The following is an 18,745-nucleotide window of genomic DNA, read 5'->3' as shown; positions in this document are numbered from 1 at the left end:
ATCCAAGGTTCAGAGAGTGATCCACTGACAAGGATCGATCCAGTAACCGTGAGTAATCCAGTGACAATGAGTCCTCGAGTGTCTAACCAGGTGTTGGTCAGTGATGCAGGACCCAAACCTGATCCTGCTGTCCCTGACTGATCCTGCTGTCCCTGAGTGATCCTGCTGTCCCTGAGTGATCCTGCTGTCTCTGAGTGATCCTGCTGTCAGAGAGTGATCCTGCTGTCTCTGAGTGATCCTGCTCTCAGAGAGTGATCCTGCTGTCCCTGAGTGATCCTGCTGTCCCTGAGTGATCCTGCTGTCTCTGAGTGATCCTGCTGTCAGAGAGTGATCCTGCTGTCTCTGAGTTATCCTGCTCTCAGAGAGTGATCCTGCTGTCCCTGAGTGATCCTGCTGATAGAGAGTGATCCTGCTGTCTCTGAGTGATCCTGATCTCAGAGAGTGATCCTGCTGTCCCTGAGTGATCCTGCTGTCAGAGAGTGATCCTGCTGTCCCTGAGTGATCCTGCTCTCAGAGAGTGATCCTGCTGTCCCTGAATGATCCTGCTGTCAGAGAGTGATCCTGCTGTCCCTGAGTGATCCTGCTGTCAGAGAGTGATCATGCTGTCAGAGAGTGATCCTGCTGTCTCTGAGTGATCCTGCCCGCAGAGAGTGATCCTGCTGTCCCTGAGTGATACTGCTGTCTCTGAGTGATCCTGCTGTCAGAGAGTGATCCTGCTCTCAGAGAGTGATCCTGCTGTCCCTGAGTGATCCAGCTGTCTCTGAGTGATCCTGCTCTCAGAGAGTGATCCTGCTGTCCCTGAGTGATCCTGCTGTCCCTGAGTGATCCTGCTGTCAGAGAGTGATCCTGCTGTCAGAGAGTGATCCTGCTGTCAGTGAGTGATCCTGCTGTCCCTGAGTGATCCTGCTGTCAGAGAGTGATCCTGCTGTCTCTGAGTGATCCTGCTCTCAGAGAGTGATCCTGCTGTCCCTGAGTGATCCTGCTGTCAGAGAGTGATCCTGATGTCTCTGAGTGATCCTGATCTCAGAGAGTGATCCTGCTGTCCCTGAGTGGTCCTGCTGTCAGAGAGTGATCCTGCTGTCCCTGAGTGATCCTGCTCTCAGAGAGTGATCCTGCTGTCCCTGAATGATCCTGCTGTCAGAGTGATCCTGCTGTCCCTGAGTGATCCTGCTGTCAGAGAGTGATCATGCTGTCAGAGAGTGATCCTGCTGTCTCTGAGTGATCCTGCCCTCAGAGAGTGATCCTGCTGTCCCTGAGTGATCCTGCTGTCTCTGAGTGATCCTGCTGTCAGAGAGTGATCCTGCTGTCAGAGAGTGATCCTGCTCTCAGAGAGTGATCCTGCTGTCCCTGAGTGATCCAGCTGTCTCTGAGTGATCCTGCTCTCAGAGAGTGATCCTGCTGTCCCTGAGTGATCCTGCTGTCTCTGAGTGATCCTGCTCTCAGAGAGTGGTCCTGCTGTCCCTGAGTGATCCTGCTGTCTCTGAGTGATCCTGCTGTCTCTGAGTGATCCTGCTGTCTCTGAGTGATCCTGCTCTCAGAGAGTGATCCTGCTGTCCCTGAGTGATCCTGCTGTCCCAGAGTGATCCTGCTGTCTCTGAGTGATCCTGCTGTCTCTGAGTGATCCTGCTGTCCCTGAGTGATCCTGCTGTCCCAGAGTGATCCTGCTGTCCCTGAGTGACCCTGCTGTCCCTGAGTGATCCTGCTGTCAGAGAGTGATCCTGCTGTCCCTGAGTGATCCTGATGTCTCTGAGTGATCCTGTTGTCAGAGAGTGATCCTACTGTCGCTGAGTGATCCTGCTGTCCCTGAGTGATCCTGCTGTCAGAGAGTGATCCTGCTGTCCCTGAGTGATCCTGCTGTCTCTGAGTGATCCTGCTGTCAGAGAGTGATCCTGCTGTCAGTGAGTGATCCTGCTGTCCCTGAGTGATCCTGCTGTCAGAGAGTGATCCTGCTGTCAGAGAGTGATCCTGCTGTCCCAGAGTGATCCTGCTGTCTCTGAGTGATCCTGCTGTCAGAGAGTGATCCTGCTGTCATTGAGTGAACCTGCTGTCAGAGAGTGATCCTGCTATCAGTGAGTGATCCTGCTGTCCCTGAGTGATCCTGCTGTCAGAGAGTGATCCTGCTGTCAGAGAGTGATCCTGCTGTCCCAGAGTGATCCTGCTGTCCCTGAGTGACCCTGCTGTCCCTGAGTGATCCTGCTGTCAGAGAGTGATCCTGCTGTTCCTGAGTGATCCTGTTGTCTCTGAGTGATCCTGTTGTCTCTGAGTGATCCTGTTGTCAGAGAGTGATCCTGCTGTCAGAGAGTGATGCTGCTGTCAGTGTGTGATCCTGCTGTCCCTGAGTGATCCTGCTGTCCCTGAGTGATCCTGCTGTCCCAGAGTGATCCTGCTGTCAGAGAGTGATCCTGTCATCAGAGAGTGATCCTGCTGTCCCTGAGTGATCCTGCTGTCAGAGAGTGATCCTGCTGACAGAGAGTGATTTTGCTGTCAGTGATTGATCCTGCTGTCTCTGAGTGATCCTGCTGTCTCTGAGAGATCCTGCTGTCCCTGAGTGATCCTGCTGTCATAGAGTGATCCTGCTGTCTCTAAGTGATCCTGCTGTCTCTGAATGATCCTGCTGTCTCTGAGTGATCCTGCTGTCTCTGAGTGATCCTGTTGTCAGAGAGTGATCCTGCTGTCCCTGAGTGATCCTGCTGTCTCTGAGTGATTCTGCTGTCCCTGAGTGATCCTGCTGTCCCTGAGTGATCCTGCTGTCTCTGAGTGATCCTGCTGTCCCTGAGTGATCCTGCTGTCTCTGAGTGATCCTGCTGTCCCTGAGTGATCCTGCTGTCCCAGATTGATCCTGCTGTCCCTGAGTGATCCTGCTGTCTCTGAGTGATCCTGCTGTCTCTGAGTGATCCTGCTGTCAGAGAGTGATCCTGCTGTCACAGAGTGATCCTGCTGACAGAGAGTGATCCTGCTGTCAGTGAGTGATCCTGCTGTCTCTGAGTGATCCTGCTATCAGAGAGTGATCCTGCTGTCTATGAGTGATCCTGCTGTCTCTCAGTGATCCTGCTGTCCCTGAGTGATCCTGCTGTCTCTGAGTGATCCTGCTGTCCCTGAGTGATCCTGCTGTCTCTGAGTGATCCTGCTGTCCCTGAGTGATCCTGCTGTCCTTGAGTGATCCTGCTGTCCCTGAGTGATCCTGCTGTCAGAGAGTGATGCTGCTGTCTCTGAGTGATCCTGCTGTCCCTGAGTGATCCTGCTGTCAGACAGTGATCCTGCTGTCTCTGAGTGATCCTGCTGTCAGAGAGTGATCCTGCTGTCTCTGAGGGATCCTGCTGTCAGTGAGTGACCCTGCTGTCCCTGAGTGATCCAGCTGTCCCTGAGTGATCCTGCTGTCAGAGAGTGATCCTGCTGTCTCTGAGTGATCCTGCTGTCCCTGAGTGATCCTGCTGTCCCTGAGTGATCCTGCAGTCTCTGAGTGATCCTGCTGTCAGTGAGTGATCCTGCTGTCAGAGAGTGATCCTGCTGTGTCTAAGTGATCCTACTGTCTCTGAGTGATCCTGCTGTCAGAGAGTGATCCTACTGTCCCTGAGTGATCCTGCTGTCAGAGAGTGATCCTGCTGTCCCTGAGTGATCCTGCTGTGTCTGAGTGATCCTGCTGTGTCTGAGTGATCCTGCTGTCAGAGAGTGATCCTGCTGTCTCTGAGTGATCCTGCTGTCCCTGAGTGATCCTGCTGTCCCTCAGTGATCCTGCTGTCATTGAGTGATCCTGCTGTCCCTGAGTGATCCTGCTGTCCCTGAGTGATCCTGCTGTCAGAGAGTGATCCTGCTGTCAGTGAGTGATCCTGCTGTCCCTGAGTGATCCTGCTGTCAGAGAGTGATCCTGCTGTCCCAGAGTGATCCTGCTGTCAGAGAGTGATCCTGCTGTCAGAGAGTGATCCTGCTGTCAGTGAGTGATCCTGCTGTCCCTGAGTGATCCTGCTGTCTCTGAGTGATCCTGCTATCCCAGAGTGATCCTGCTGTCAGAGAGTGATCCTGCTGTCAGAGAGTGATCCTGCTGTCTCTGAGTGATCCTGCTGTCCCTGAGTGATCCTGCTGTCAGAGAGCGATCCTGCTGTCCCTGAGTGATCCTGCTGTCTCTACGTGATCCTGCTGTCCCTGAGTGATCCTGCTGTCTCTGAGTGATCCTGCTGTCCCTCAGTGATCCTGCTGTCAGTGAGTGATCCTGCTGTCCCTGAGTGATCCTGCTGTCTCTGAGTGATCCGGCTGTCTCTGAGTGATTCTGCTGTCCCTGAGTGATCCTGCTGTCTGATAGTGATCCTGCTGTCTCTGAGTGATCCTGCTGTCCCTGAGTGATCCTGCTGTCCCTGAGTAATCCTGCTGTCTCGGAATGATCCTGCTGTCCGTGAGTGATCCTGCTTTCAGAGAGTGATCCTGCTGTCCCTGAGTGATCCTGCTGTCCCAGATTGATCCTGCTGTCTCTGAGTGATCCTGTTGTCCCTGAGTGATCCTGCTGTCAGAGAGTGATCCTGCTGTCTCTGAGTGATCCTGCTGTCCCTGAGTGATCCTTCTGTCAGAGAGTGATCCTGCTGTCAGAGAGTGATCCTGCTGTCCCTGAGTGATCCAGCTGTCTCTGAGTGATCCTGCTGTCTCTGAGTGATTCTGCTGTCCGTGAGTGATCCTGCTGTCCCTGAGTGATCCTGCTGTCAGAGAGTGATCCTGCTGTCTCTAAGTGATCCTGCTGTCAGTGAGTGATCCTGCTGTCAGAGAGTGATCCTGCTGTCCCTGAGTGATCCTGCTGTCTCTGAGTGATCCTGCTGTCAGAGAGTGATCCTGCTGTCTCTAAGTGATCCTGCTGTCCCTGAGTGATCCTGCTGTCCCTGAGTGATCCTGCTATCTGTGAGTGATCCTGCTGTCAGAGAGTGATCCTGCTGTCCCTGAGTGATGCTGCTGTCTCTGAGTGATACTGCTGTCAGAGAGTGATCCTGCTGTCTCTGAGTGATCCTGCTGTCTCTGAGTGATCCTGCTGTCAGATGGTGATCCTGCTGTCAGAGAGTGATCCTGCTGTCCCTGAGTGATCCTGCTGTCCCTGAGTGATCCTGCTGTCTCTGAGTGATCCTGCTGTTAGAGAGTGATCCTGCTGTCGCTGAGTGATCCTGCTGTCTCTGAGTGATCCTGCTGTCCCTGAGTGATCCTGCTGTCAGTGAGTGATCCTGCTGTCCCTGAGTGATCCTGCTGTCCCTGAGTGATCCTGCTGTCAGAGAGTGATCCTGCTGTCAGAGAGTGATCCTGCTGTCAGTGAGTGATCCTGCTGTCAGAGAGTGATCCTGCTGTCAGAGTGATCCTGCTGTCCCAGAGTGATCCTGCTGTCTCTGAGTGATCCTACTGTCTCTGAGTGATCCTGCTGTCCCTGAGTGATCCTGCTGTCAGAGAGTGATCCTGCTTTCAGAGAGTGATCCTGCTGTCTCTGAGTGATCCTGCTGTCTCTGAGTGATCCTGCTGTCAGAGAGTGATCCTGCTGTCTCTGAGTGATCCTGCTGTCCCTGAGTGATCCTGCTGTCCCAGAGTGATCCTGCTGTCTCTGAGTGATCCTGCTGTCCCTGAGTGATCCTGCTGTCAGAGAGTGATCCTGCTGTCCCTGAGTGAACCAGCTGTCAGAGAGTAATCCTGCTGTCCCTGAGTGATCCTGCTGTCCCTGAGTGATCCTGCTGTCAGAGAGTGATCCTGTCGTCAGAGAGTGATCCTGCTGTCCCTGAGTGATCCTGCTGTCAGAGAGTGATCCTGCTGTCCCTGAGTGATCCTGCTGTCAGAGAGTGATCCTGCTGTCAGTGAGTGATCCTGCTGTCCGAGAGTGATCCTGCTGTCTCTGAGTGATCCTGCTGTCTCTGAGTCATCCTGTTGTCTCTGAGTGATCCTGCTGTCCCTGAGTGATCCTGCTGTCTCTGAGTGATCCTGCTGTCTCTGAGTGATCCTGCTGTCCTTGAGTGATCCTGCTGTCCCTGAGTGATCCTGCTGTCAGAGAGTGATGCTGCTGTCTCTGAGTGATCCTGCTGTCCCTGAGTGATCCTGCTGTCAGACAGTGATCCTGCTGTCTCTGAGTGATCCTGCTGTCCCTGAGTGACCCTGCTGTCAGAGAGTGATCCTGCTGTCTCTGAGTGATCCTGCTGTCAGTGAGTGACCCTGCTGTCCCTGAGTGATCCTGCTGTCCCTGAGTGATCCTGCTGTCAGAGAGTGATCCTGCTGTCTCTGAGTGATCCTGCTGTCAGTGAGTGACCCTGCTGTCCCTGAGTGATCCTGCTGTCCCTGAGTGATCCTGCTGTCAGAGAGTGATCCTGCTGTCTCTGAGTGATCCTGCAGTCTCTGAGTGATCCTGCTGTCAGTGAGTGACCTGCTGTCAGAGAGTGATCCTGCTGTCTCTGAGTGATCCTGCTGTCTCTGAGTGATCCTGCTGTCAGAGAGTGATCCTACTGTCCCTGAGTGATCCTGCTGTCAGAGAGTGTCCTGCTGTCCCTGAGTGATCCTGCTGTCCCTGAGTGATCCTGCTGTCTCTGAGTGATCCTGCTGTCAGAGAGTAATCCTGCTGTCTCTGAGTGATCCTGCTGTCCCTGAGTGATCCTGCTGTCCCTGAGTGATCCTGCTGTCAGAGAGTGATCCTGCTGTCAGTGAGTGATCCTGCTGTCCCTGAGTGATCCTGCTGTCCCTGAGTGATCCTGCTGTCAGAGAGTGATCCTGCTGTCAGTGTGTGATCCTGCTGTCCCTGAGTGATCCTGCTGTCCCTGAGTGATCCTGCTGTCCCAGAGTGATCCTGCTGTCAGAGAGTGATCCTGTTGTCAGAGAGTGATCCTGCTGTCTCTGAGTGATCCTGCTGTCTCTGAGTGATCCTGCTGTCAGAGAGTGATCCTGCTGTCCCTGAGTGATCCTGCTATCCCTGAGTGATCCTGCTGTCCCTGAGTGATCCTGCTGTCCCTGAGTAATCCTGCTGTCTCTGAATGATCCTGCTGTCCGTGAGTGATCCTGCTTTCAGAGAGTGATCCTGCTGTCCCTGAGTGATCCTGCTGTCCCTGAGTGATCCTGCTGTCTCTGAGTGATCCTGCTGTCAGTGAGTGATCCTGCTGTCCCTGAGTGATCCTGCTGTCCCAGAGTGATCCTGCTGTCAGTGAGTGATCCTGCTGTCCCTGAATGATCCTGCTGTCAGAGAGTGAGCCTGCTGTCCCTGAGTGATCCTGCTGTCAGAGAGTGATCCTGCTGTCCCTGAATGATCCTGCTGTCAGAGAGTGATCCTGCTGTCTCTGAGTGATCCTGCTGTCTCTGAGTGATCCCGCTGTCCCTGAGTGATCCTGCTGTCTCTGAGTGATCCTGCTGTTAGAGAGTGATCCTGCTGTCTCTGAGTGATCCTGCTGTCTCTGAGTGATCCTGCTGTCCCTGAGTGATCCTGCTGTCAGTGAGTGATCCTGCTGTCCCTGAGTGATCCTGCTGTCCCTGAGTGATCCTGCTGTCAGAGAGTGATCCTGCTGTCAGTGAGTGATCCTGCTGTCAGAGTGATCCTGCTGTCCCAGAGTGATCCTGCTGTCTCTGAGTGATCCTACTGTCTCTGAGTGATCCTGCTGTCAGAGAGTGATCCTGCTGTCCCTGAGTGATCCTGCTGTCAGAGAGTGATCCTGCTGTCAGGGAGTGATCCTGCTGTCAGGGAGTGATCCTGCTGTCTCTGAGTGATCCTGCTGTCAGTGAGTGATCCTGCTGTCTCTGAGTGATCCTGCTGTCCCTGAGTGATCCTGCTGTCCCAGAGTGATCCTGCTGTCTCTGAGTGATCCTGCTGTCCCTGAGTGATCCTGCTGTCAGAGAGTGATCCTGCTGTCCCTGAGTGAACCAGCTGTCAGAGAGTAATCCTGCTGTCCCTGAGTGATCCTGCTGTCCCTGAGTGATCCTGCTGTCCCTGAGTGATCCTGCTGTCAGAGAGTGATCCTGCTGTCCCTGAGTGATCCTGCTGTCAGAGAGTGATCCTGCTGTCAGAGAGTGATCCTGCTGTCAGAGAGTGATCCTGCTGTCCGAGAGTGATCCTGCTGTCTCTGAGTGATCCTGGTGTCTCTGAGTCATCCTGTTGTCTCTGAGTGATCCTGCTGTCCCTGAGTGATCCTGCTGTCTCTGAGTGATCCTGCTGTCTCTGAGTGATCCTGCTGTCAGAGAGTGATCCTGCTGTCAGAGAGTGATCCTGCTGTCCCTGAGTGATCCTGCTGTCCCTGAGTGATCCTGCTGTCAGAGAGTGTTGCTGCTGTCTCTGAGTGATCCTGCTGTCCCTGAGTGATCCTGCTGTCAGACAGTGATCCTGCTGTCTCTGAGTGATCCTGCTGTCCCTGAGTGACCCTGCTGTCAGAGAGTGATCCTGCTGTCTCTGAGTGATCCTGCTGTCAGTGAGTGACCCTGCTGTCCCTGAGTGATCCAGCTGTCCCTGAGTGATCCTGCTGTCAGAGAGTGATCCTGCTGTCTCTGAGTGATCCTGCTGTCTCTGAGTGATCCTGCTGTCTCTGAGTGATCCTGCTGTCAGAGAGTGATCCTACTGTCCCTGAGTGATCCTGCTGTCAGAGAGTGATCCTGCTGTCCCTGAGTGATCCTGCTGTCCCTGAGTGATCCTGCTGTCTCTGAGTGATCCTGCTGTCAGAGAGTAATCCTGCTGTCTCTGAGTGATCCTGCTGTCCCTGAGTGATCCTGCTGTCAGAGAGTGATCCTGCTGTCAGTGAGTGATCCTGCTGTCCCTGAGTGATCCTGCTGTCCCTGAGTGATCCTGCTGTCCCAGAGTGATCCTGCTGTCAGAGAGTGATCCTGCTGTCTCTGAGTGATCCTGCTGTCTCTGAGTGATCCTGCTGTCAGAGAGTGATCCTGCTGTCCCTGAGTGATCCTGCTGTCCCTGAGTGATCCTGCTGTCTCTGAGTGATCCTGCTGTCAGAGAGTGATCCTGCTGTCAGAGAGTGATCATGCTGTCCCTGAGTGATCCTGCTGTCAGAGAGTGATCCTGCTGTCAGAGAGTGATCCTGCTGTCCGAGAGTGATCCTGCTGTCTCTGAGTGATCCTGGTGTCTCTGAGTCATCCTGTTGTCTCTGAGTGATCCTGCTGTCCCTGAGTGATCCTGCTGTCTCTGAGTGATCCTGCTGTCTCTGAGTGATCCTGCTGTCAGAGAGTGATCCTGCTGTCAGAGAGTGATCCTGCTGTCCCTGAGTGATCCTGCTGTCAGAGAGTGTTGCTGCTGTCTCTGAGTGATCCTGCTGTCCCTGAGTGATCCTGCTGTCAGACAGTGATCCTGCTGTCTCTGAGTGATCCTGCTGTCCCTGAGTGACCCTGCTGTCAGAGAGTGATCCTGCTGTCTCTGAGTGATCCTGCTGTCAGTGAGTGACCCTGCTGTCCCTGAGTGATCCTGCTGTCCCTGAGTGATCCTGCTGTCAGAGAGTGATCCTGCTGTCCTTGAGTGATCCTGCTGTCCCTGAGTGATCCTGCTGTCAGAGAGTGATGCTGCTGTCTCTGAGTGATCCTGCTGTCCCTGAGTGATCCTGCTGTCAGACAGTGATCCTGCTGTCTCTGAGTGATCCTGCTGTCCCTGAGTGACCCTGCTGTCAGAGAGTGATCCTGCTGTCTCTGAGTGATCCTGCTGTCAGTGAGTGACCCTGCTGTCCCTGAGTGATCCTGCTGTCAGAGAGTGATCCTGCTGTCTCTGAGTGATCCTGCTGTCCCTGAGTGACCCTGCTGTCAGAGAGTGATCCTGCTGTCCCTGAGTGATCCTGCTGTCCCTGAGTGATCCTGCTGTCCCTGAGTGATCCTGCTGTCAGAGAGTGATCCTGCTGTCTCTGAGTGATCCTGCTGTCAGTGAGTGACCCTGCTGTCCCTGAGTGATCCTGCTGTCCCTGAGTGATCCTGCTGTCCCTGAGTGATCCTGCTGTCAGAGAGTGATCCTGCTGTCTCTGAGTGATCCTGCTGTCTCTGAGTGATCCTGCTGTCAGAGAGTGATCCTGCTGTCTCTGAGTGATCCTGCTGTCTCTGAGTGATCCTGCTGTCAGAGAGTGATCCTACTGTCCCTGAGTGATCCTGCTGTCAGAGAGTGTCCTGCTGTCCCTGAGTGATCCTGCTGTCCCTGAGTGATCCTGCTGTCAGAGAGTGATCCTGCTGTCCCTGAGTGATCCTGCTGTCCCTGAGTGATCCTGCTGTCCCAGAGTGATCCTGCTGTCAGAGAGTGATCCTGTTGTCAGAGAGTGATCCTGCTGTCTCTGAGTGATCCTGCTGTCTCTGAGTGACCCTGCTGTCAGAGAGTGATCCTGCTGTCCCTGAGTGATCCTGCTGTCCCTGAGTGATCCTGCTGTCTCTGAGTGATCCTGCTGTCTCTGAGTGATTCTGCTGTCCCTGAGTGATCCTGCTGTCAGAGAGTGATCCTGCTGTCCCTGAGTGATCCTGCTGTCCCTGAGTAATCCTGCTGTCTCTGAATGATCCTGCTGTCCGTGAGTGATCCTGCTTTCAGAGAGTGATCCTGCTGTCCCTGAGTGATCCTGCTGTCCCTGAGTGATCCTGCTGTCTCTGAGTGATCCTGCTGTCAGTGAGTGATCCTGCTGTCCCTGAGTGATCCTGCTGTCCCAGAGTGATCCTGCTGTCAGTGAGTGATCCTGCTGTCCCTGAATGATCCTGCTGTCAGAGAGTGAGCCTGCTGTCCCTGAGTGATCCTGCTGTCCCTGAGTGATCCTGCTGTCAGAGAGTGATCCTGCTGTCAGAGAGTGATCCTGCTGTCAGAGAGTGATCCTGCTGTATCTGAGTGATCCTGCTGTCTCTGAGTGATCCCGCTGTCCCTGAGTGATCCTGCTGTCTCTGAGTGATCCTGCTGTTAGAGAGTGATCCTGCTGTCTCTGAGTGATCCTGCTGTCTCTGAGTGATCCTGCTGTCCCTGAGTGATCCTGCTGTCAGTGAGTGATCCTGCTGTCCCTGAGTGATCCTGCTGTCCCTGAGTGATCCTGCTGTCCCTGAGTGATCCTGCTGTCAGTGAGTGATCCTGCTGTCAGTGAGTGATCCTGCTGTCAGAGTGATCCTGCTGTCCCAGAGTGATCCTGCTGTCTCTGAGTGATCCTACTGTCTCTGAGTGATCCTGCTGTCAGAGAGTGATCCTGCTGTCAGAGAGTGATCCTGCTGTCAGAGAGTGATCCTGCTGTCAGGGAGTGATCCTGCTGTCTCTGAGTGATCCTGCTGTCAGTGAGTGATCCTGCTGTCTCTGAGTGATCCTGCTGTCCCTGAGTGATCCTGCTGTCCCAGAGTGATCCTGCTGTCTCTGAGTGATCCTGCTGTCCCTGAGTGATCCTGCTGTCAGAGAGTGATCCTGCTGTCCCTGAGTGAACCAGCTGTCAGAGAGTAATCCTGCTGTCCCTGAGTGATCCTGCTGTCCCTGAGTGATCCTGCTGTCCCTGAGTGATCCTGCTGTCAGAGAGTGATCCTGCTGTCCCTGAGTGATCCTGCTGTCAGAGAGTGATCCTGCTGTCAGAGAGTGATCCTGCTGTCAGAGAGTGATCCTGCTGTCCGAGAGTGATCCTGCTGTCTCTGAGTGATCCTGGTGTCTCTGAGTCATCCTGTTGTCTCTGAGTGATCCTGCTGTCCCTGAGTGATCCTGCTGTCTCTGAGTGATCCTGCTGTCTCTGAGTGATCCTGCTGTCAGAGAGTGATCCTGCTGTCAGAGAGTGATCCTGCTGTCCCTGAGTGATCCTGCTGTCAGAGAGTGTTGCTGCTGTCTCTGAGTGATCCTGCTGTCCCTGAGTGATCCTGCTGTCAGACAGTGATCCTGCTGTCTCTGAGTGATCCTGCTGTCCCTGAGTGACCCTGCTGTCAGAGAGTGATCCTGCTGTCTCTGAGTGATCCTGCTGTCAGTGAGTGACCCTGCTGTCCCTGAGTGATCCTGCTGTCCCTGAGTGATCCTGCTGTCAGAGAGTGATCCTGCTGTCTCTGAGTGATCCTGCTGTCAGAGAGTGATCCTGCTGTCAGGGAGTGATCCTGCTGTCCCTGAGTGATCCTGCTGTCAGAGAGTGATCCTGCTGTCCCTGAGTGATCCTGCTGTCTCTGAGTGATCCTGCTGTCTCTGAGTGATCCTGCTGTCGGAGAGTGATCCTACTGTCCCTGAGTGATCCTGCTGTCAGAGAGTGATCCTGCTGTCCCTGAGTGATCCTGCTGTCCCTGAGTGATCCTGCTGTCTCTGAGTGATCCTGCTGTCAGAGAGTAATCCTGCTGTCTCTGAGTGATCCTGCTGTCCCTGAGTGATCCTGCTGTCCCTGAGTGATCCTGCTGTCAGAGAGTGATCCTGCTGTCAGTGAGTGATCCTGCTGTCCCTGAGTGATCCTGCTGTCCCTGAGTGATCCTGCTGTCCCAGAGTGATCCTGCTGTCAGAGAGTGATCCTGCTGTCTCTGAGTGATCCTGCTGTCTCTGAGTGATCCTGCTGTCAGAGAGTGATCCTGCTGTCCCTGAGTGATCCTGCTGTCCCTGAGTGATCCTGCTGTCTCTGAGTGATCCTGCTGTCTCTGAGTGATTCTGCTGTCCCTGAGTGATCCTGCTGTCAGAGAGTGATCCTGCTGTCCCTGAGTGATCCTGCTGTCCCTGAGTAATCCTGCTGTCTCTGAATGATCCTGCTGTCCGTGAGTGATCCTGCTTTCAGAGAGTGATCCTGCTGTCCCTGAGTGATCCTGCTGTCCCTGAGTGATCCTGCTGTCTCTGAGTGATCCTGCTGTCAGAGAGTGATCTTGCTGTCTCTCAGTGATCCTGCTGACAGAGATTGATCCTGCTGTCAGTGAGTGATCCTGCTGTCAGTGAGTGATCCTGCTGTCAGAGAGTGATCCTGCTGTCTCTCAGTGGTCCTGCTGTCCCTGAGTGATCCTGCTGTCTCTGAGTGATCCTGCTGTCCCTGAATGATCCTGCTGTCCTTGAGTGATCCTGCTGTCCCTGAGTGATCCTGCTGTCTCTGAGTGATCCTGCTGTCCCTGAGTGATCCTGCTGTCCCTGAGTGATCCTGCTGTCAGAGAGTGATCCTGCTGTCTCTGAGTGATCCTGCTGTCAGAGAGTGATCCTGCTGTCTCTGAGTGATCCTGCTGTCTCTGAGTGATCCTGCTGTCCCTGAGTGATCCTGCTCTCCCTGAGTGATCCTGCTGTCTCTGAGTGATTCTGCTGTCAGTGAGTGATCCTGCTGTCAGAGAGTGATCCTGCTGTCAGAGAGTGATCCTGCTGTCTCGAAGTGATCCTGCTGTCAGAGAGTGATCCTGCTGTCCCTGAGTGATCCTGCTATCTCTGAGTGATCCTGCTGTCAGTGAGTGATCCTGCTGTCAGAGAGTGATCCTGCTGTCCCTGAGTCATCCTGCTGTCCCTGAGTGATCCTGCTGTCCCTGAGTGATCCTGCTGTCTCTGAGTGATCCTGCTGTCAGAGAGTGATCTTGCTGTCTCTCAGTGATCCTGCTGACAGAGATTGATCCTGCTGTCAGTGAGTGATCCTGCTGTCAGTGAGTGATCCTGCTGTCAGTGAGTGATCCTGCTGTCTCTCAGTGGTCCTGCTGTCCCTGAGTGATCCTGCAGTCCCTGAGTGATCCTGCTGTCTCTGAGTGATCCTGCTGTCAGAGAGTGATCCTGCTGTCCCTGAGTGATCCTGCTGTCAGAGAGTGATCCTGCTGTCCCTGAGTGATCCTGCTGTCCCTGAGTGATCCTGCTGTCCCTGAGTGATCCTGCTGTCTCTGAGTGATCCTGCTGTCAGAGAGTGATCCTGCTGTCCCTGAGTGATCCTGCTGTCCCTGAGTGATCCTGCTGTCAGAGAGTGATCCTGCTGTCTCTGAGTGATCCTGCTGTCTCTGAGTGATCCTGCTGTCTCTGAGTGATCCTGCTGTCCCTGAGTGATCCTGCTGTCAGTGAGTGATCCTGCTGTCCCTGAGTGATCCTGCTGTCCCTGAGTGATCCTGCTGTCCCAGAGTGATCCTGCTGTTAGTGAGTGATCCTGCTGTCCCTGAATGATCCTGCTGTCAGAGAGTAATCCTGCTGTCAGAGAGTGATCCTGCTGTCCCTGAGTGATCCTGCTGTCCCTGAGTGATCCTGCTGTCAGAGAGTGATCCTGCTGTCAGTGAGTGATCCTGCTGTCCCTGAGTGATCCTGCTGTCCCAGAGTGATCCTGCTGTCCCAGAGTGATCCTGCTGTCAGAGAGTGATCCTGTTGTCAGAGAGTGATCCTGCTGTCTCTGAGTGATCCTGCTGTCTCTGAGTGATCCTGCTGTCAGAGAGTGATCCTGCTGTCCCTGAGTGATCCTGCTGTCCCTGAGTGATCCTGCTGTCTCTGAGTGATCCTGCTGTCTCTGAGTGATTCTGCTGTCCCTGAGTGATCCTGCTGTCAGAGAGTGATCCTGCTGTCCCTGAGTGATCCTGCTGTCCCTGAGTAATCCTGCTGTCTCTGAATGATCCTGCTGTCCGTGAGTGATCCTGCTTTCAGAGAGTGATCCTGCTGTCCCTGAGTGATCCTGCTGTCCCTGAGTGATCCTGCTGTCTCTGAGTGATCCTGCTGTCAGAGAGTGATCTTGCTGTCTCTCAGTGATCCTGCTGACAGAGAGTGATCCTGCTGTCAGTGAGTGATCCTGCTGTCAGTGAGTGATCCTGCTGTCAGAGAGTGATCCTGCTGTCTCTCAGTGGTCCTGCTGTCCCTGAGTGATCCTGCTGTCTCTGAGTGATCCTGCTGTCCCTGAATGGTCCTGCTGTCCTTGAGTGATCCTGCTGTCCCTGAGTGATCCTGCTGTCTCTGAGTGATCCTGCTGTCCCTGAGTGATCCTGCTGTCCCTGAGTGATCCTGCTGTCAGAGAGTGATCCTGCTGTCTCTGAGTGATCCTGCTGTCAGAGAGTGATCCTGCTGTCTCTGAGTGATCCTGCTGTCTCTGAGTGATCTTGCTGTCCCTGAGTGATCCTGCTCTCCCTGTGTGATCCTGCTGTCTCTGAGTGATTCTGCTGTCAGTGAGTGATCCTGCTGTCAGAGAGTGATCCTGCTGTCAGAGAGTGATCCTGCTGTCTCGAAGTGATCCTGCTGTCAGAGAGTGATCCTGCTGTCCCTGAGTGATCCTGCTATCTCTGAGTGATCCTGCTGTCAGTGAGTGATCCTGCTGTCAGAGAGTGATCCTGCTGTCCCTGAGTGATCCTGCTGTCCCTGAGTGATCCTGCTGTCTCTGAGTGATCCTGCTGTCCCTGAGTGATCCTGCTGTCTCTGAGTGATCCTGCTGTCTCTGAGTGATCCTGCTGTCAGAGAGTGATCCTGCTGTCCCTGAGTGATCCTGCTGTCAGAGAGTGATCCTGTTGTCCCTGAGTGATCCTGCTGTCCCTGAGTGATCCTGCTGTCAGAGAGTGATCCTGCTGTCTCTGAGTGATCCTGCTGTCTCTGAGTGATCCTGCTGTCTCTGAGTGATCCTGCTGTCCCTGAGTGATCCTGCTGTCAGTGAGTGATCCTGCTGTCCCTGAGTGATCCTTCTGTCCCTGAGTGATCCTGCTGTCCCAGAGTGATCCTGCTGTCAGTGAGTGATCCTGCTGTCCCTGAATGATCCTGCTGTCAGAGAGTGAGCCTGCCGTCCCTGAGTGATCCTGCTGTCAGAGAGTGATCCTGCTGTCAGAGAGTGATCCTGCTGTCAGGGAGTGTTCCTGCTGTCAGATAGTGATCCTGCTGTCCCAGAGTGATCCTGCTGTCTCTGAGTGATCCTGCTGTCTCTGAGTGATCCTGCTGTCCCTGAGTGATCCTGCTGTCAGAGAGTGATCCTGCTGTCTCTGAGTGATCCGGCTGTCAGAGAGTGATCCTGCTGTCCCTGAGTGATCCTGCTGTCCCTGAGTGATCCTGCTGTCCCTGAGTGATCCTGCTGTCAGAGAGTGATCCTGCTGTCCCAGAGTGATCCTGCTGTCCCTGAGTGATCCTGCTGTCTCTGAGTGATCCTGCTGTCTCTGAGTGATCCTGCTGTCAGTGAGTGATCCTGCTGTCTCTGAGTGATCCTGCTGTCCCTGAGTGATCCTGCTGTCTCTGAGTGATCCTGCTGTCCCTGAGTGATCCTGCTGTCAGAGAGTGATCCTGCTGTCAGTGACTGATCCTGCTGTCCCTGAGTGATCCTGCTGTCAGAGAGTGATCCTGCTGTCAGTGAGTGATCCTGCTGTCCCTGAGTGATCCTGCTGTCAGAGAGTGATCCTGCTGTCAGTGAGTGATCCTGCTGTCAGAGAGTGATCCTGCTGTCAGAGAGGGATCCTGCTGTCCCTTAGTGATCCTGCTGTCCCTTAGTGATCCTGCTGTCAGAGAGTGATCCTGCTGTCCCAGAGTGATCCTGCTGTCCCTGAGTCATCCTGCTGTCTCTGAGTGATCCTGCTGTCTCTGAGTGATCCTGCTGTCAGAGAGTGAGCCTGCTGTCCCTGAGTGATCCTGCTGTCAGAGAGTGATCCTGCTGTCAGAGAGTGATCCTGCTGTCAGAGAGTGATCCTGCTGTCTCTGAGTGATCCTGCTGTCTCTGAGTGATCCCGCTGTCCCTGAGTGATCCTGCTGTCTCTGAGTGATCCTGCTGTTAGAGAGTGATCCTGCTGTCTCTGAGTGATCCTGCTGTCTCTGAGTGATCCTGCTGTCAGAGAGTGATCCTGCTGTCAGTGAGTGATCCTGCTGTCCCTGAGTGATCCTGCTGTCCCTGAGTGATCCTGCTGTCAGAGAGTGATCCTGCTGTCAGAGAGTGATCCTGCTGTCAGTGAGTGATCCTGCTGTCAGAGTGATCCTGCTGTCCCAGTGTGATCCTGCTGTCTCTGAGTGATCCTACTGTCTCTGAGTGATCCTGCTGTCCCTGAGTGATCCTGCTGTCAGAGAGTGATCCTGCTGTCAGAGAGTGATCCTGCTGTCAGGGAGCGATCCTGCTGTCTCTGAGTGATCCTGCTGTCAGTGAGTGATCCTGCTGTCTCTGAGTGATCCTGCTGTCCCTGAGTGATCCTGCTGTCCCAGAGTGATCCTGCTGTCTCTGAGTGATCCTGCTGTCCCTGAGTGATCCTGCTGTCAGAGAGTGATCCTGCTGTCCCTGAGTGAACCAGCTGTCAGAAAGTAATCCTGCTGTCCCTGAGTGATCCTGCTGTCCCTGAGTGATCCTGCTGTCAGAGAATGATCCTGTCGTCAGAGAGTGATCCTGCTGTCCCTGAGTGATCCTGCTGTCAGAGAGTGATCCTGCTGTCCCTGAGTGATCCTGCTGTCAGAGAGTGATCCTGCTGTCAGAGAGTGATCCTGCTGTCAGAGAGTGATCCTGCTGTCCGAGAGTGATCCTGCTGTCTCTGAGTGATCCTCGTGTCTCTGAGTCATCCTGTTGTCTCTGAGTGATCCTGCTGTCCCTGAGTGATCCTGCTGTCCCTGAGTGATCCTGCTGTCTCTGAGTGATCCTGCTGTCTCTGGATGATCCTGCTGTCCTTGAGTGATCCTGCTGTCCCTGAGTGATCCTGCTGTCAGAGAGTGATGCTGCTGTCCCTGAGTGATCCTGCTGTCCCTGAGTGATCCTGCTGTCAGACAGTGATCCTGCTGTCTCTGAGTGATCCTGCTGTCCCTGAGTGACCCTGCTGTCAGAGAGTGATCCTGCTGTCTCTGAGTGATCCTGCTGTCAGTGAGTGACCCTGCTGTCCCTGAGTGAATCTGCTGTCCCTGAGTGATCCTGCTGTCAGAGAGTGATCCTGCTGTCTCTGAGTGATCCTGCTGTCTCTGAGTGATCCTGCTGTCAGAGAGTGATCCTACTGTCCCTGAGTGATCCTGCTGTCAGAGAGTGATCCTGCTGTCCCTGAGTGATCCTGCTGTCCCTGAGTGATCCTGCTGTCTCTGAGTGATCCTGCTGTCAGAGAGTAATCCTGCTGTCTCTGAGTGATCCTGCTGTCCCTGAGTGATCCTGCTGTCCCTGAGTGATCCTGCTGTCAGAGAGTGATCCTGCTGTCAGTGAGTGATCCTGCTGTCCCTGAGTGATCCTGCTGTCCCTGAGTGATCCTGCTGTCCCAGAGTGATCCTGCTGTCAGAGAGTGATCCTGTTGTCAGAGAGTGATCCTGCTGTCTCTGATTGATCCTGCTGTCTCTGAGTGATCCTGCTGTCAGAGAGTGATCCTGCTGTCCCTGAGTGATCCTGCTATCCCTGAGTGATCCTGCTGTCTCTGAGTGATCCTGCTGTCTCTGAGTGATTCTGCTGTCCCTGAGTGATCCTGCTGTCAGAGAGTGATCCTGCTGTCCCTGAGTGATCCTGCTGTCCCTGAGTAATCCTGCTGTCTCTGAATGATCCTGCTGTCCGTGAGTGATCCTGCTTTCAGAGAGTGATCCTGCTGTCCCTGAGTGATCCTGCTGTCCCTGAGTGATCCTGCTGTCTCTGAGTGATCCTGCTGTCAGAGAGTGATCTTGCTGTCTCTCAGTGATCCTGCTGACAGAGAGTGATCCTGCTGTCAGTGAGTGATCCTGCTGTCAGTGAGTGATCCTGCTGTCAGAGAGTGATCCTGCTGTCTCTCAGTGGTCCTGCTGTCCCTGAGTGATCCTGCTGTCTCTGAGTGATCCTGCTGTCCCTGAATGATCCTGCTGTCCTTGAGTGATCCTGCTGTCCCTGAGTGATCCTGCTGTCTCTGAGTGATCCTGCTGTCCCTGAGTGATCCTGCTGTCCCTGAGTGATCCTGCTGTCAGAGAGTGATCCTGCTGTCTCTGAGTGATCCTGCTGTGAGAGAGTGATCCTGCTGTCTCTGAGTGATCCTGCTGTCTCTGAGTGATCCTGCTGTCCCTGAG

General features: G+C 54.1%; 1 protein-coding gene across 2 annotated transcripts in view; it reads left to right on the top strand.

The window, feature by feature from the left end:
* The window catches only part of LOC122545869 (Friend leukemia integration 1 transcription factor-like), a 121,922-nt gene that overhangs the window by 829 nt on the left and 102,348 nt on the right, over nucleotides 1–18,745 (top strand). The window lies entirely within an intron of this gene.

The sequence above is a fragment of the Chiloscyllium plagiosum genome, unplaced genomic scaffold (genome assembly GCF_037043375.1).
Source record: "Chiloscyllium plagiosum isolate Xiang-an unplaced genomic scaffold, Cpla_swu_hap1 HiC_scaffold_38, whole genome shotgun sequence".
Classification (NCBI taxonomy): Eukaryota; Metazoa; Chordata; class Chondrichthyes; order Orectolobiformes; family Hemiscylliidae; genus Chiloscyllium; species Chiloscyllium plagiosum.
This window is presented reverse-complemented; position numbering and strand designations above follow the sequence as displayed.